The 18272-nt window shown below is 37.3% G+C and overlaps 1 protein-coding gene across 1 annotated transcript in view; it reads left to right on the forward strand.

Moving 5' to 3' along the window:
• LOC131435235 (heparan sulfate 2-O-sulfotransferase pipe) overlaps window positions 1-18272 on the forward strand; it is a 386750-nt gene that overhangs the window by 164266 nt on the left and 204212 nt on the right. The window lies entirely within an intron of this gene.

Consider the following 18272-nt stretch of genomic DNA (forward strand, 5'->3'; position numbering starts at 1 on the left):
AAATTCAAAAAACATGTGGGTTGGCATTCCTGACTTTTTCCTCTGTTCATTTACGTGATTCCAGAAATTTTTAGGGTTGTTTCTACAACTGTTTTCAACGTGAGGCATTCATGATATAATATTTTGTTTGGTTGTTTGTAACGGTTATTGAGGTGCAGATATAAAATTGGGACGTTTCGTAAACTTTTTTAATATCGATCACCTGGCACGTTTATAGCATTTTAATGATTTGTTTGACCATAAAGCATGGACCGGTGCGCGTAGTACCGTAATATAATAAGATAAAATATGAGACCACAGCATGGCAACGGAATTACAATAACTTCTAGAAAATAAACTCCCCTAGTTCAACGACAGTAAGGACCGGTTCATAGCATTAAAATTCCCATTTTTGAAATAGTAGTAAGAAGAATTCGCAACTACTTCGAAAGCAGTGGGTGTATATTCAGACATCAAAATGTACGGATGGATGGTATGAGACATTGCAGTGGCGTACCGTAGAAATTTGGCACCCGGGGCAAAATAAGCAATTTGCCGCCCCCATCGTTGGTGTAGTGAGCAAAAACAAGCCCCATCTCCGGAACGATGACTTGGGCGAGCAAAAAGGTCCCAAGGATTAGTTTGTCGCCACCCTAAAAATGTTCCGCCCGGGGCGAGTGCCCCCATTTTTCTTTAGAATTTCGGTTTGAGAAAATCGGTTCAGCCATCTGTGTGTGTGTGTGTGTGTGTGTTTGACATATTCCAAGCTCCACTGTCTGGCAGCGGTTTACAGAAAAAAAGATGTTTCCATGTGTTTTGCTTAAACATGCAAATAACTTTAGTCAACGGTCAACGTTTTCGTATAGAGCGCAAATCGTGTTCCGACGTCACCGTTTCATCGACCAGCCCCGCCTCAATGGAATGTTTGCATCAAATGGATTCAAAATTGACAGAAAGATTTTCGATCCCTTGCAAATGGCAAGCAATCGATGCGTATTTAGTTAATTTTCATCAGTTTTGCATAAATAATTACCATTTTCAGATCTTGAAAAATACTCCAGTTTGCATTCAATGACCAATCGTATCCAAATATTCAGTCTTCGGAACCAGCCAGTTACACTCTTGGGACGCTCCTACATAAACGCTAAAATAAGAATAGAAAATTATTTAACTGTTACTGTTACTCATAAGACGCATTTTACTTTGTACGTCGAATAATTTAAAGATGAAATAAAAATGCTTATTTATGCATAATGTGAGGAATTTTACAAACGGTTCAAGTTAAAAAAAACGTGAGTAAGTTAAGATCAATTTAAAACCGCATTAAAAGAATTTAAATTAATTTTTGAATTTCATTGGAGTTAATAATTACAAACTAATTCGCACGCTCTCATTTGGAAAAGGAAATTGTGAGCGCAGCCAATTCTGAGAAAGTGACACACACACGCGCCGTTATTTTGCGTACTCGACGAACTGATTTGAATGGTATACGACATTCATCTCTTCGGGCCTCGGTTCAAAAGTCAGTATTCGCAGTGATAGCATAGCCTCTCTATATGAGAAAGGTAAAAACACTTTAGATAGAATAATACAAGACACGAGTCCGTATTTTGTCATCACAAAAACAAATGGTGATGTGACGGCGTTAATCAGAACTATTATGTTTAATTAACAAACCTCGGCTTCAACCATAGCAAAGATTCAATAAGATTCATATAATACTGGTAAATTGTTTATGAAAAGACAGTCGAATTAAAAAAAATTAGTATCAATTAGAATGTTCTCTAAAATTAACAGCAGAAAATGTGGCAAAATCAAATTCGACTTGCTCCAATATAGGAGGAACTATGAGCACCTCTTAAGTATGGCAAACCCTTTGTTTTTGTAATCAGTTTTGCAGATAGAGACCGATAGGACAGATGCGGCTCAGATCTGATTTTTTAAAAAAGATGCATGTTTTCAATCGTTCACTCTTCGAAATAATCCAGAGATTTTACATCTTATTAGATGCACAGTCGCAGTTCACGTAAGTTGAGGTGCAAGAACAAGTCTCATTGTCTTGGTTAAGATGATATTTTTCGTTTTCATATGATACTGAGTTTACTTCAAACGCATCAATAACTCAAACTCGAGCATCTAAACACTGACGCCATGTTTTTACCAGTTACTTGTTGTGCTTTCGGACTGCTTTTCCGCCTGAATGCTGATATGACTCCGGAGCAAAATGGTGGATCCATGTTTCGTCCATTGTTTCATACCAACGCAAGAAATCTTTTTTAATGCGATTAAACAGTGCCTATCAGCTCTGTTGATCGTTAATGCGTTGCAGCTTTTGTTCGTTTCTGAGCAAACGCGGCACCCATTTGGAAAAGACCTTTTTCATGTCCATACTTTTTCTCTTAAGGTGAAATATAGCGGAATGCGAAAATCGCGTTTTTGATCAATTATTCAAAAATTTTCGAAAAACCAAAAACGCTTAAGTTTTCGAAATCAAATTTATCATAACTAATTATTCTTAGAATTTTGAAATTTTGCTTTGCCGAGCTGTTATTTGTTTTTTGAAATGTATAAACGGTCACTGTTCCGTCCCACGAGGATAATTTTAGAACTGAAAAGAGGTGTTTGTAGCAGAATTTCACAAAGAATCTGAAAATGCAATTATAAAATTTAAGCTAAAACAACCGAAAATTGAAAAAGTTTACATAAACTTTTCCGCATTTTTTTATTGCTTGCGCGCTGCTGTTTCGTATTGAGGTGGTGTGAGAAATGCACGGTGGGCACGGTGGCATTATATCGTGAGCAAAAATTACATATAAAATAATGACGCGAATTTATGCAGCATTGGGTTTTGTGTTGAAATATAAACGAGTTGAATACAATAAAATGGGTATTGTAAGAAATCGTTTACTTTCTAAGTAACTGTCATTTAAAATGCTAAAAATGACCAACCCTGTTGAGCTCAACGCATTGATGGTGCTGAAGCAATAAAGCTTGGCTGTGTAATATCGTATAACAGGTATTATTTTAGATTGTAGCAATTTTTATAGCAAAACTAAAACTTCAACATTGACAAGCTACTAAATGAAATGAATACAAACCAAGTATTATCGTTCATTAACCTGTGATACAAACAATGTGATAAACATTGAGGGTCAGCTTTGAGCCAGTCAGCATGGAAAACTTATTGGAATTCATTGGTTTTTCAATTATTATGAATACAATGAATCAACGCTTGATTTTGCTTTAAAAATCGATTGAATAATAAATAACTTCATATTCAATATTCAATTTCGTGCCCCAAATATGTGCTTGAGAAAAGATTCACTAAATAATTTTAACTGCATGGTATGATGAACTATTAGTTATAATTGGAATGTATTCCAATAATGTAATCTAAGATATTATTAAACTATTGATGATTTCTGGGACCGGAGGCCAGAGCCTGTTTGGTCTTCGGTTCGTTATCGTTGAAAGAGACATTTCTAGACTCATCATGCTATATAATTCCGAAAGTCGCTTCCGAAAAAAAGTTAATGGTGAATACTTTTACGTAAATTCTATCTCATCGGCGGGAAGGGCCTGGTGAACGACTGGCAAAGATATCGAAAATACTTGAAACCTTTTGAAGACAATCGTTCTTTTGAAAGAGAATCTATGCTCGCTACCAAACTCAGGCATATACATGGTTAGCAAGTTAGTCAATACATATACATATAACCTCATCCTAATCATTCATAATTACTCATGATTTATAGCTCTAGTGTAAGAGTAATCACTAACAATAATGACTGAATTAGCATATTAGCATATATTTCCGAATAAACTCGGGATGAACGCAATCTTGGAGTACTATTAGTTTTGAAAATTGGCAGACACGGATAAGTTTGTACGGAATACAAAAAACTGCTAGCATCAAAACAAATATTGGCAGTGGTTTTGAAACTAGTTGGGTAGTCCTACGTCAACAGGTCGAACAACGCCACAGTAGTTTTATATAATATTCCCAACCCTAAAATGTGCAATTTTGTTTTAAAACAAAATACCGAAAACGCTTCAAACTTCAAATTTACGCGTTTCACGCAAAGTTATATCGAAATAAAATATTTTAAAAAAAATCATCCTTGCGTTTTTATAATTTGCATTGGAATTGAGAAATAGTCGGCCGTTCTCGTCCGGTATTATCCACCTGAGCTTTACATGTTTCACCGGACCTGACCAGTTTATGATTTTACTGAATCATACAATTTCAGTAAAATTGATTCAAGTTCCGAGTAACAAACCCATTTTTGTTTGTCGAAAATCTTATTTTGATTAAAACAAAAAATTCCCGTTGATTAGCAGTAGTGTCTTAATCATTCGAACCTAATTGTAGATAAACTCGTAAAAACTTCCTATAAACTTTGATACGATATATATTCGGAGTTATTGTTCATTTGACCGATTCGGCTAAACGGCTTACGATTAAATGACCTACACTATTCAATCAAACCGTTTATTTAAAAACTGTACATGTTTTTGAATGTCACGCTTCTCAGCGCTGTGAAACGCCACCACATTATCTCACAGTTCCCCATGGGTGCCCACCGAGTCCAAGAATAAGTCCATCGGTAAAAACATGCTGACGTGCATTCCATTTTCACCGTTTTGTCCCAACGCGCAACATTTATGTAAATCAAACGAGATTTATTTGCGTCCGATGTCGTACGCGATAAATTTAATTTCACTTTCCTGATAGCGCATTTTGTTGTTGTTTCTGTTTGCTTGTTTGTTTGATTTTTTTTGCTGCTTCTGCGTCCCACACCACGTGGCTTATGCATTTAGATTAACCATGTATGGCGAATGCTCCTGTCCCGCACTGCATGTGGCATTACGAAACGACTTCACAACGGTGCCCATATTCATACATACACGACATAGACACAGACTGACAAATCCCTTTTTAGTAGGTATCAAGAGTTTTTTTGTGTGTATTTCGTTTTTATTTTGCCTTCGGTTTTATGTTGGTCCCCTTTCGATACCTTTCGACAGCAAACAAAACTGTACTGCTTAAAACAATTAGTAATCGCGGAACTGTTTGTTGTTGAGCTATATTTGCATTTTTGTCAGTCCAACACAAGCCCGGTACTGTTCGCACCCGCACCAGGACGACGTTGTTTTGTTGTTGTTTTTTTTTGTTGTATGTTTGCTGGAACTGAAGACCACCATGTCGTAACAGTTGGTCGGGGAGGGGGGTAGTGTGCGGGGGCATTAAGCCAGAGGATTGCAATGTGCGATATAATTATTTTTGGATTTTGTTGACAGTTTCCCCACTGCATTTCACTCTCAATAGTCGATGCACGATTGCGTACGGAGGTAGAGGAGATTGGAGAGTAGGTGATTCCGTGGCTGGCCGAGGGGGCATTGTGTACGGATTACGGTTCATTCGCGCCGTTGTTGTCAACCCTTCCGGGCATAAACATACATTTGTTTTTATCATTTTAATGTAACCGGTGTAAAACTTAATTTAATAATGTTCCAGCTAATTTGTAAACAAAATCGAAATTGTGTTGGCCGTCATTTCGTTCGATTGTTTCATCATTTTTTTTTCTATGCCCTATTGCTGTTACTGTTAATATGAGGCAACGCTGGAATGTGACGGAAAAATCGCACACGGTGCTTTGGTGACAAGCCGATAGAAAATTTGATATCCCCGAACGTACGGTTGTCGGTTCTCGTAACAATGTAGTTTATGATTATTGTACCATAAACAACAACCGAGGTTTTGATTACAATCTCTGCGGTGCTAGTCAGGTTGTACGGCGCGTTTTTTTTTTTGCAACGCACGTGGCTTAACTATTGCGAAAAAAAACAGGCGCGGGGTGAGTAATTGCTGCCGTTTTGAATTTGTATACGTTGCTGAAATTTACTACCGATGCGCTGGGTGTATGCCTCGGAAGTATGCAAAACAAAAATAACGCTCTTAACACTAGTTGCTTCTTAGAGTTCGGGTCAAGTGTTTGACTGCGAAATATTGCCACCTGGTTTTGCACATACACAGAGGATGAATACACAAAATACACACTCACGAAACAAGAATAATCTGATCAGGTTTTTTTGTATTCTCAATGATGAAACAAAAATGAAGCCATGCAAGAAACTGGCTTATTTTGGACACCTTCAACTCAACCAGTTCTGCCGAATAATTACTAAATTTGATGAACCAACACATTTCGAAAAAAACCCTGTGATTTCACATCTTATTAAAATCACATATTATGTTATGTCTTGAATTCCATGACATGACATTCAATGAAATAAAAAAAAAATGAATACCGGTTGCGACCACCTCGCGACTTGAACCAAGAATCATAGGATCACAAAGTACGTCTGTTAATCGACTGAACCACAGAAACACACATCTGCTTGGGTGTAGTCTCAAAAAAGGCGCGTAAAATTGTTACCGCTTGAGTTGACCGAACCGTCGCACAAAGCATAACAAGAAAAACCGACACATAGGAACTAGGAATATTTTCAGTGATTGAGTTTAGTAGCCTTCAGAAGAACGATTGAAGACAAGAAAACATTCAAGTATTTTCGGTATCCTTGAGAGTAGTTCACCATACTCTTCACACCGTTGAGATGAAATTTATGTAAAAGTATTCACTTGACACGCATGATAGAGCGCGGTCGAATATTCTTATCGAATAAAACACTGGTTAAATAAATTACTGGACTGGAATTACTACCAATATATTCCATTCTAATTGACATGTATTGTCATCTTCGAATAAGTAGAAAGTGGTTATATTATTATTTTTCTTTGTGTCACTACCTATGTAATCGTAGTTATGCTCTGAATCGGCTGCGAAGTCTGCTGAATGGGAAAGGCCAAATTCCACAATAAACGAAGACTTTGTTTTGTTTGACGATGTTTATTTGGAGATTGTGCTAAATAAATAATAAAATCCCTTTTCTTAATGTATCACCACATTCGAGATCTTTAACAAGGACTACATAGCAAATTCGAATAAAACCACTGATTTTCAAAATCAATTGTAATTACTATAATTCAAATTCTCCTAGTTCTGTATCTGGAGAGTTCTGCATTCACCTAGTTATGTATTGGTCTGACTATGATAAAGTGAACTTTCAACAGTCCGAGTTGTTGTGTCACCCCACGTTCCGCGTAGCTCAATGGCAGAGCGATTGCACGGTTAAAAGAAGTTGTGCAAGTTTGAATTCTGCACGAAATACATTTCTTCCCTATTGCATCCTAATGACAAAGGCATTCCTTATAGGCTATTGAGTTAGGCAAATCATACGATAATTTTATATTTTAATGGGGTAAGGAAGGAAATGTTCCTATAGCTTAACTAAAGAAAATAACACGTGAGAGTTACATGCATAACTACCTTCCGTCACCATTATTTCTCATAATTTCAAGCAAATACTCGCTGAACGCATTGAAAAATACATGAAACTTCTTATTATTCGAAGTAAGCTAAATGGTCGATAACTTGATGTTTCTGCTGGGTTTTTATCAGGTTTGAGGATAGGAATTACTCTAGCGTTTTTCCATTTTTTTAGGAAGAAAGCTAATGTCAACATCGGGAAGATTTTTAATAAGAATATTAAAGATTCCATCATTACCAGGAGCCTTCATGATTTTAAGTTTCCTAATAATTGACTTAATTTCATCAAAATTCGTCTCAATAATGTCATCTTGTGATAACACTTGGGATGAAATATGCTCATATTTCAGTGAGACTTCATTTTCAATAGGACTCACAACGTTCAAATTGAAATTGTGGACACTCTCGCACTGTTGAGCAAGTTACTGAGCTTTTTCGCCATTTGTAAGAAGTATTTGATTTCCTTCCTTGAGAGCAGGAATTGGTTTCTGAGGTTTCTTCAGAACCTTAGAAAGTTTCCAGAAAGGTTTAGAATATGGTTTGATTTGTTCAACTTCGATAGCGAAATTTTCATTTCGCAAAAGAGTAAATCTATGTTTAATTTCTTTTTGTAAATCCTTAACTATGTTTTTCATAGCAGGATCACGAGAACGTTGATATTGTCGTCGACGAACATTCTTCAACCGAATGAGCAGTTGAAGATTGTCATCGATGATAGGAGAATTTAATTTAGTTTAAGCTTTGGGAACTGAAAGATTTCTTGCTTCGATAATGTAATGATTCAAATTATCAATTGCTGTGTCGATATCCGCAGATTTTTCTAAAATAGTTTCATGATCCACATGATTTTCAATGTGAGATCTGTAATCCAACCAATTAGCTCTATGATAGTTGAATATAGAACTAATTGGATTAATTAAAGCTTCGTTGGAAAGTCTGAATGTTACAGGAAGATGATCTGAGTCAAAGTCAGCATGTGTAATCGGTTCACTACAAATGTGACTTTGATCCGTTAGAACCAGATCAATTGTAGACGGGTTTTTCACGGAAGAGAAACAAGTAGGATTACTGGGATGAAGAATTGTGAAGTAACCAGCTGAGAGTTGATTATGAAGTATTTTACCTTTACTGTTATTTTGCCTACAATTCCACTGGACATGCTTAGCATTTAAGTCCCCTATTACAAAAAATTTCGATCGATATCTTGTGAGTTTTTGCAAATCGCCTTTAAAGAAATTTAATTGTTCGCCGGTGCATTGGAATGGCGAATACGCTCCAGCGATGAAATAAATTCCATGAATGGTTTCAACTTCGATTCCCAAGCTTTCAATAACTTTAGTATTGAAAGAAAGTAAAATTCGATGTTTAATTTGCCGTTGGTCAAAAATGGCAACCCCACCACTCATTCCAGTAAACCGGTCAAATCGATAAACCACATAATGTGGATTGCTTTTCAATTTAACATTTGGTTTAAGAAATGTTTCTGTCACAATGGCAATATGAATTTTATGACCTTTGAAAAAATAATAAAACTCATCTTCACTCAATTTTAGAGATCGAGCATTCCAATTTAAAATATTCAAATAATTATTTAACAGCACGGTTAAATTTTATATTCATTATAATATTATTTGCAAATTGCCATCCGATTTGAAATGCTTCAAAAAGTGATGAAGTCAAATGCATTCGGATAATCATTTGAAAAAGTTGATCTTGTAGGTAGATCATTTTACTTTCCGTTATATCGCCTAAAGCGACTTCGTTTGAAGAAGCGAATGGCATTGTAGGAATATTGGTAGGTAGATTTTTACCTGTTACACTAGTGTAACTGCCATTAGAAGAAGATGATTTGCCCGATCTACCTATCAATAAACTGTGTTCGTTAGAAGATGAACTGGAAGGCGTTCCTGTGTTTTGATTATTTACATTTTTTCTGTTTTTTTAACGATATCAAACTAACTAGAGATTATAAGAGGAGAAAGAATATGAAATCATAGAGCCATAGTACTCAAGGAAGAGCAAGGATGTGAAGAATAAAGTGCGGAAAAGTGAGACGTGACAAGGGTCATTTAAGTAAGCAGAAGGCTTCTCGTATCTAAACTTTTACCTTCTACCAGAGGAGTCGAACTTAGGCATCTTAGCGATACGAGTTATCCGAGTCTCTGATATGTCAGAAAGTAAAGGCAAAGGTCGTTTGCCATTTACTGTCCGAACCGGCAAAAGTAAAGTTACGAGAAGTTGTCACATTCTGCCCGCGACGGTTTCTCACACAATGTGTTTCATTGTGTTGATATTTTCTCATACAGTTAGTTAGTTTGATATCGTTAAAAAAACCGAAAAAAGTAAAAAATACTGACTGACCAGAAGTCATAAATAAAAAAGTAAAAAGTAAAAATTTGATGGGATTCCATCACACGCAGCGATGAATGGAGCGCTGTCCGTGCGCCGCTTGCACCCTGGGACGCATAGCCATACGCTACAACTCCAGGCACCCAAGCAATAGTTTCGGATAAATCTTCCATTCCGGTGTTATAACTAACTGTATGAGAAAATATCAACACAATGAAACACATTGTGTGAGAAACCGTCGCGGGCAGAATGTGACAACTTCTCGTAACTTTACTTTTGCCGGTTCGGACAGTAAATGGCAAACGACCTTTGCCTTTACTTTCTGACATATCAGAGACTCGGATAACTCGTATCGCTAAGATGCCTAAGTTCGACTCCTCTGGTAGAAGGTAAAAGTTTAGATACGAGAAGCCTTCTGCTTACTTAAATGACCCTTGTCACGTCTCACTTTTCCGCACTTTATTCTTCACATCCTTGCTCTTCCTTGAGTACTATGGCTCTATGATTTCATATTCTTTCTCCTCTTATAATCTCTAGTTAGTTTGATATCGTTAAAAAACCGAAAAAAGTAAAAAATACTGACTGACCAGAAGTCATAAATAAAAAAGTAAAAAAAAAGTAAAAAAAAAAACAAATTATTTACATTACAAGAATTAAGAGGTATTTGTCTACCTGCCACCAAAGCGTAGCTGCCATTAGAACAAGATGATGACGAGGTCAATCTACCTGTCAATAAATTGTTTTCTTTAGAAGACGAATTGGAAGGCGTACCTGTTTTTTGTTTTAAATTCGAAGAAATAAGTGCCTTAGAAGAATTAGGCGTGGCATTTGTAACGGTTTTTTGATTTTCCGGTATGTTGTGTAAATTTAGACACCTCGTAAAGCAATCCACCCACCATGGTCTAATTCCACCTTGAAAAACTATAAAAGTGCTAAGCGATCTGCCTTGAAGAAGTTGTCCAAATATCCTTCGCTACATATCAGATTGCACTATTCGCGTTTAAACTACCGTTATAAACGTCTAAATAAGACTCTCTACCATAACTACCAACAGCGGATCCAGAGAAGTCTTAGAACGAACCCGAAAAGCTTCTGGAGTTACGTCAACGAACAACGTAAAGAAACGGGCTTTCCATTCGTTTTGCGCTTCGCCAACTACCATGGAGAGACCCCCTAAATCTTCCGAGTTACCAAGATCGCTGCAAGCTCATAGATCTCGATCTACTGTCCGTTCGCAGAAATGTGTTCAAGGCAGTTTTCATAGCTGATCTTCTCCAGTCACGAATTGATTGCTCGGAGCTGTTACGTTTGCTAGATTTTGATATTCGTCGTCGTTGTCTTCGAACTCATCCTTTCCTACGCATTCCTGCCGCCAGAACCAACTATGGCCACAACGAGTCATTTGTCAGTATGTGCCGAGTGTTCAATAGCTGTTCAAGTCAGTTCGACTTTCATCTAACTCGTGATACTATCAGGAAATTGTTTAGCCGAACACTATCTCTTTAGAAGTTTATCGTTTGTTCTAAGTACTTAGCTATGTAATTACAATAGTTAATGATATGTTATAATAGTTTTTAATATGAAATGTATCATTTGGGTATTCTGTAATCTGTTGGTACAAAGGATGAGGAGGTTTTATGCCAGATGGAGACTTACTGTTAGATTGATAATAACTTATCTCCAGTGGGTTTCTCCCTGCTCCAGAAATAAAATAAAAATAAAATAAAAAATTTATGGTCGTTGATTTGACTTCTTGTCTAAGTGAACGATCGTTTAAAATTTTTTCTATGACAGGACATTTCAAATAATTGGATTTATGATTTCCATCGCAATTTGAACATGAAAATTTATCAGTGGTTTCATGCATTGGACAAACGTCTTTCAATCGCAACCACAATTCAAACACCGTATATCGTATATGACAATTTTTGGTTCCATGGCCGAAGCCTTGGCAACGACGACATTGCGTTAAGTTTGCAATACGATTATGCCGTTTATAATGTTCCCAATAAATTTTAATGTGGGAATGAAACCTTTTACTTTTTCTAAAGTTTTCAAATTGTTTACATCACTTCAATTGAAGTGTATTAGGTAAAGTTTATGGGAAATTCCAGAGTACAATTCGCTCTTTTTTTCATAAGTATTACTTGGGAAGGGGCAAAACCAAGCAATTCTTTTAGTTCATTTTTAGTTTCATCAGTACTTTGATCATTTGATAAGCCTTTCAAGACAGCCTTGAAGGGTCTGTCTGATTTTATATCATACTAGCTGACCCGTCGAACTTCGTCTTGACCAAAATAGTTTTCTTGAATTCTCTGTGAACTTTTCAAATGGTCGTAACTTTGTTTATCTTCTCTTCTGTTGAATACGAAGCCATTCATAAGTTTACAGGATCGGAATAATGGTTTCTCTTATTCAAATTGATTTCGCAAATTTTCAATGGCTGCCCTCGTGACTGGGTCGTCATTGCATTTGCAGACGCAATGAGACTTTTCAACCCGAATGTTAAATCATTTTAGATCACCAGGAGGAAATTTTTTTTTACTTCTCTTCTCTCTCACCGCTAGTCTAATACCATAACAAAGTCGTAGTGAATCGATGTTACGCAGCATGTCAGATCAATGTTATATTAAAAATATAGCAATAGAATGATAAACTGCTGGACGTTAAAAGGTTCAAATCACAGTGGCATACAATATACTGTTCATTAACTTGACAATGAACAATCCCACATATGATGTAATTCATTAAGACTTAATTTGTCAAATGACGGAAAATTCCATTAGTAATGACTGTTATTTCTATTCGGCTAGCAAGTGCAACTGCTTGAATTTATGTGTAAGAAGAGCTGATGCGTGCTTCCATGGCTCAGTCGATTAATGGACGTACTTTGCGATCCAATGATTCTCGGATCAAGTCGCCGCTCTCACTGTTAGTAATTTTTCTTTTATTTCATTGAATTCCATATACATGTTCTTGAACCAGGCCTGTACCCAAGATTTTATTTCGGGAGGGGCCCATTACTGAAGAAGGCTTATGTACCTAATTCTCGGTGTGCCTTTTACGGCTGTTTTTAACATACACTTTAAATTTTTCCACTGGAACTGATATTGTATTACATTTCATTACGTTTACTGTCTTGTTATTTCTGTAGCACATGTCTGGGACATTCTAAATAATTATATGTCTTTGATTTCGGGAGGGGCCAGGGCCCCTCGGGCCCCCCTCTGGGTACGTGACTGTCTTGAACGTATATTTACGTGAAATGCGACGCTCCATTTATGAACATCTTATAAGATGTAAAATCACAAGGTTTTTTCGAAGTGTGTAAGACATTCGCATCAATTAGTCAAGCAACAACATCATTTTGCCGAATACTCACCCTACAATCAACGAATCGCGATGAGAAATCAGGGAATCAATGTGCAAAGAGTGCAATACTTCTGTTACATTGAAGCGAAAATAAGCAGTCAGTGTACCAGTACTCGTATTATTATTTGTGCCAATGTATTGAACCACGATGTAAAATACCCTGGTGATCACGTTTTTCTATGTGTTAGTGCGGTTGTCATTTTATTTTGGAATAACAGAGAGACGTGAAGAAGAAAAAACATAAACAAATGACGTTCCGGGAATTGCCTTTATGAAAATATTTAGAGTTGGTTCTGTTTGCGAAAATATTGACAGTGAAATCGGTGTTTTGTTCCGGGATGTTTCAATCGTTTTCATCACCTGCATTTGAAATGCCACCCACAGCACAATCACTCCATTATCCATAATAACTGTAATAGATACTGCAGTGCGATCCGCCAAATCCTTCCTCCAACGAAATGAACAGAATCGGATGTGTGTAAAATTTTCTATATTTCGACTTTACCTTGCAAGCCCTTGAAGAAAATATGTTCAGATTTTCAATTAGTGCCAAAGATTCGCCAGGCTGCGCGACAACTGGAGTAACTTAGAAGTGAAATCCCGAACTGAACTGGTCGTTTGTTTATGTTTACATGCTTGAATCCCGGCGCGCCATACTTAATTTCGTGAGAAAATTACCAACACAACCAAAACTGTCTTATTACGCCACCAGTGTATTTTACGTCGTGGTATTGAACAGGAACAGCAGATCTCATAAATAATGGTTTTAAGGTATCAGTATACAGACTCTTCTCGATAGATTCGTAGCAATGGAAAAAAAGTTTAAGTCATAGAACGAATCTTAAGTTAAACTCAAAAACAATTCTGACAGTCCTCTTTTGAATGTTCAGTAATTGCGCTAAAACATCCAACTTTTTTTTACACATTGCATGTGACCGAATTGACCTGGTAGCTTGTGGGTAATATAAATTGTTACTGATATTCACTACCTGCTCCTCCGGCTATTGAAAATATAAGCCCGAGTTTCTCATTGGAAAAATTAAGACAATGTTTAAGAGGAATATATTTACGATATGCACTTATGGTTATGAGACTCTGCATTTTAGTTTCCTCCTGATCTGTCAAGTTTTGATGTTCTTCACAAACACCAAAAAATCTTATTCTTTTACAGAAATCGTATTTGACAGTAGTATCTAATTAGCACTCATAATACGCGCCTTAATAAATTAATTCACGTGAAAGATAAATTCTTTATTTTTACGTTAAACCTTGCACAGTACAGTCCATTCGTCAATTCGTTTCACAATTTGCTGATTTGTTGACTGGTATACGATATTAGATTTTTTTTCCTCCTACCGACAATGGGTTTAATACAACATTTATTTGGTTAGTATTACGCAATTATGTCATTTGTTCAATTATGTTGATACACCTTCAAGCACGTGGTTCGAAATGATTAATCACATCGATCAAATACCCGTTGAAATCTCCACAGAAAACAACGCGTTGCGCGCCGAAAGATTTTCTAACGATCTAGTATTCTTTTCTTCGACGACCAAACACTTATGCAACTCGTTGCGCGCCAAACATCAATCGTAGATCTAGCAATCATTGACGACTTTTTCAACGGAAAATTCCATTGTCCATACAAAACAATTTTATGGATTTTTCCAACTTTTCGGGCAAATTTTCCTAATTTTTTTATGTACGAACCCGGTGGGGGTAAAAACTGATCAAACAAAAAAAGAATCATGTAAATCCGTCCATCCGTTCTTACGTGATGCGATTACAAAGAATGATCTCTGCATTTTTATATATATAGATGAATAAAATTTATGAAGTTTCTCGGACAAATATCGAATAAGACGTTCGTAATCTTGCAATCCATCAACCAGAGATGGCATTTCACTAGAGTGATACACGCTAGAGTCAGATTTTTGCCACACCGAGGATGCAAACAACGAAGCACCGCACAAAGAGGAAAGCGCACTTCTTCTCAGTGTCGAATAGACAGCATTTGAGTGTGTGCTTGTGGTTAAAGCAGCTGGCGCGAGTGAAACACATTCTCTTCGCATGAATCGCTCTCACGCGCTCTTGTCTAAATACACCCAAGTGACCAGTGGCGCGTGATGGTGAGCGAACACTTCTGTGAACTTCAATTAATAGAGAGTAGATCTGGCCTTGCTATGAAAAATTTGCAAGGAAAACCGAAAATTTTACGATAAATTGTTTTATTTTGCTGATTTTGCGTGTCCACGCTTCATCTACGAAAACCATACAGCAGAGTGCTCACCGGCGTGTACACCTCTGTGAAAGTATCTGCATCCACCTCAGAGAATTTATTAGCTAATGCTCTAGCACTCTGGTGCGATTCAGTGGAAGAGGTAAAAGGAAATAAACAAACGCACGCATGATGCGTGCACACTTTACACAACAGTGGTGTATAAATGTGAAAGGGAAGAGCTCTCGTTGAAGTTGTCAGCAGAGATGTCTATCTCCTCTGTGTGACGAAGAGCAAGCAAAATTTCTCCCCTCGCACTGACAACTTCAACGAGAGCTCTTCTCTTTCACATTTATACACCACTGTTGTGTAAAGTGTGCACGCATCATGCGTGCGTTTGTTTATTTCCTTTTACCTCTTCCACTGAATCGCACCAAAGTGCTAGAGCATTAGCTAATAAATTCTCTGAGGTGGATGCAGATACTTTCACAGAGGTGTACACGCCGGTGAGCACTCTGCTGTATGGTTTTCGTAGATGAAGCGTGGACACGCAAAATCAGCAAAATAAAACAATTTATCGTAAAATTTTCGGTTTTCCTTGCAAATTTTTCATAGCAAGGCCAGATCTACTCTCTATTAATTGAAGTTCACAGAAGTGTTCGCTCACAATCACGCGCCAGTGGTCATTTGGGTGTATTTAGACGAGAGCGCGTGTGAGCGATTCATGCGAAGAGAATGTGTTTCACTCGCGCCAGCTGCTTTAACCACAAGCACACACTCAAATGCTGTCTATTCGACACTGAGAAGAAGTGCGCTTTCCTCTTTGTGCGGTGTTTCGTTTTTTTCATCCTCGGTGTGGCAGAAATCTGACTCTAGCGTTTATCACTCTGGTGAAATGCCATCTCTGGTTGTCAGTGCGAGGGGAAAAATTTTGCTTGCTCTTCGTCACACAGAGGAGATAGACATCTCTGCCATCAACCAAGACTCGACATTCTCCTCTTCGTCCGATTTGAAATGAGACTTTTACTTCCGAGAGAAAAGTAGAAAGCTCACTACGGAATGCTTTGAAGTCGGAAATCATCACCGCCACTGGTGGCATAGATTGATGTTTCTTCCCAGAACGACAAGCGTCCATTTTGGCAATTTTTGAAGAATTTTCTTCTATGTCGCTACAATCGTATTCAGGAAGAATCTCGTAAATATTGTTAGACGGCATAGAATCAACGGAAGGGAAATCCGTCCGTTGTCTTTTATTTTTACATTCAGATTGTATAAGATCGTGAATGTTATTATAAAAATGTGGAATAACGGATTGTGATTTATTCCGTATTAAATTAATTTTAGCCTTAGGCTTGTTGCCTTTCCGGTTGGACGCAGACATTTTTGAAATGAATGAAATTTGAAATTAATTTAACTAGGCTAAATTAGTCTTCGATTAGACTCCTAGTTTGGAAAAGTCTTTATTAAGACTGATTAGTTCGAAGAATAGTTCTTTGAATAGCTAGCCTTGAAAAAGACTGAATAATTTCTTAGTCTTGAAAAAGACTGATTATATTAGAATATCACTCTTTGTATAGCCTTGAGAAAGGCTGACTAATTGTTAGTCTTTAAAAAGACTGTTAGTGATTCAGGTAGCCTTGACAAGGACTGAAGCCTTGAATTAATGAAACTCTAGGTAGCCAGAAAAAAATTCCAGGAGCCAAGAGCTATACGCGTGCGGTGCGAACGACACCGACTTAGTCTTGAACATGATTCTCAATTGCAAGCTTCGTTTCATCGAGCAGTTTTCATTCGTTACTGCGAAGGCTTATGCAATTTTGGGACTAATCAAACGAAACACTCAAAACTTCAACGACATGTATAGCCTCAAGACAGTTTACATCGCACTAGTAAGCAGTATTCTGACAGCGATCAGTTCGAAAAGGTGCAGAAGTGATTCGTCCGATTCGCACTTCGAAGAAAGAATCGTCCTCAACTATGCCTTGTTACGAGAGACTTTCGGAACTGATAGATTGGTGTTTTAGCAGGACAAATGGTGGTAGTCGACCGGTTTTGCTAAATCTTAGGTATTTGTACATCTAATGATTTAGAATTGAATTTTAGTGCCATACTTGAATAATCACAAGATACTCTAATATTGAAACAAATCAAACACGTAACATTATCTAATGTGGTTCACGGAGAAGCATGTCGAGAATTGAACACTGTCAGTCACGCAGTGCAGAAACCTTTCTTCACAGTGATACACAAGAAAGGTCCAGGAACAAGGAGGGAAACTTTCTGTCCCGCTCACTCACCTATCGTAACAATCCTGTTACGACAGAGAAAGAAAAAAAAAGTAAAATCCCCTTTTCACGAGTCGCCATCTCAATAAACCCTTGCCATGCCACCGGCAGTTTGCGGAGAAGCATTAAGGCAAATAGCAGAGCGAAAATTAATATCAATTCGATTCTGCAAAGTGCCTCCGCGAATTCCTCCGGTAAACACAAATAAAAACGAGTTTCTGGGGGTGGGAAAAAATTAAGAACTGATCCCACAAGACTGCGATTTCGGATGCACGGAAACTAGACGCTAATTGCATCCTGAAACAGCTGTTTGGCTTCCTCTCGGCTTCGACTGGTAATTGCTGCTTGCTAGTGGAAAACCACTGGAAAGTTTTGCCACCGATGGGATTTAGAATTTTCCATTTCGTTTTTTTTTTGCATTATCTCTGGCTGCCTGCGCCTGGTGTGATGCAAAGTTGCGAAACTTTTGGCAGTGGTTGTGCATGAATGGATAGATGAATGAATGAAAGAAAGAAAGGGTGAATTGCAGTTTTTTTTTGATTTTTTTTTCCATTCCGAAAGCAACTCTATTTGCATCTCGATCACCATTCCAATTGACTTTAATTGCTTTTTCAGACAATTTGCGAACAATTTTAAATCGGATTATGTCTGCTGGAGTGCTTCGAGATGGAATTG

Source organism: Malaya genurostris, chromosome 3 (assembly GCF_030247185.1).
Source record: "Malaya genurostris strain Urasoe2022 chromosome 3, Malgen_1.1, whole genome shotgun sequence".
Lineage (NCBI taxonomy): Eukaryota > Metazoa > Arthropoda > Insecta > Diptera > Culicidae > Malaya > Malaya genurostris.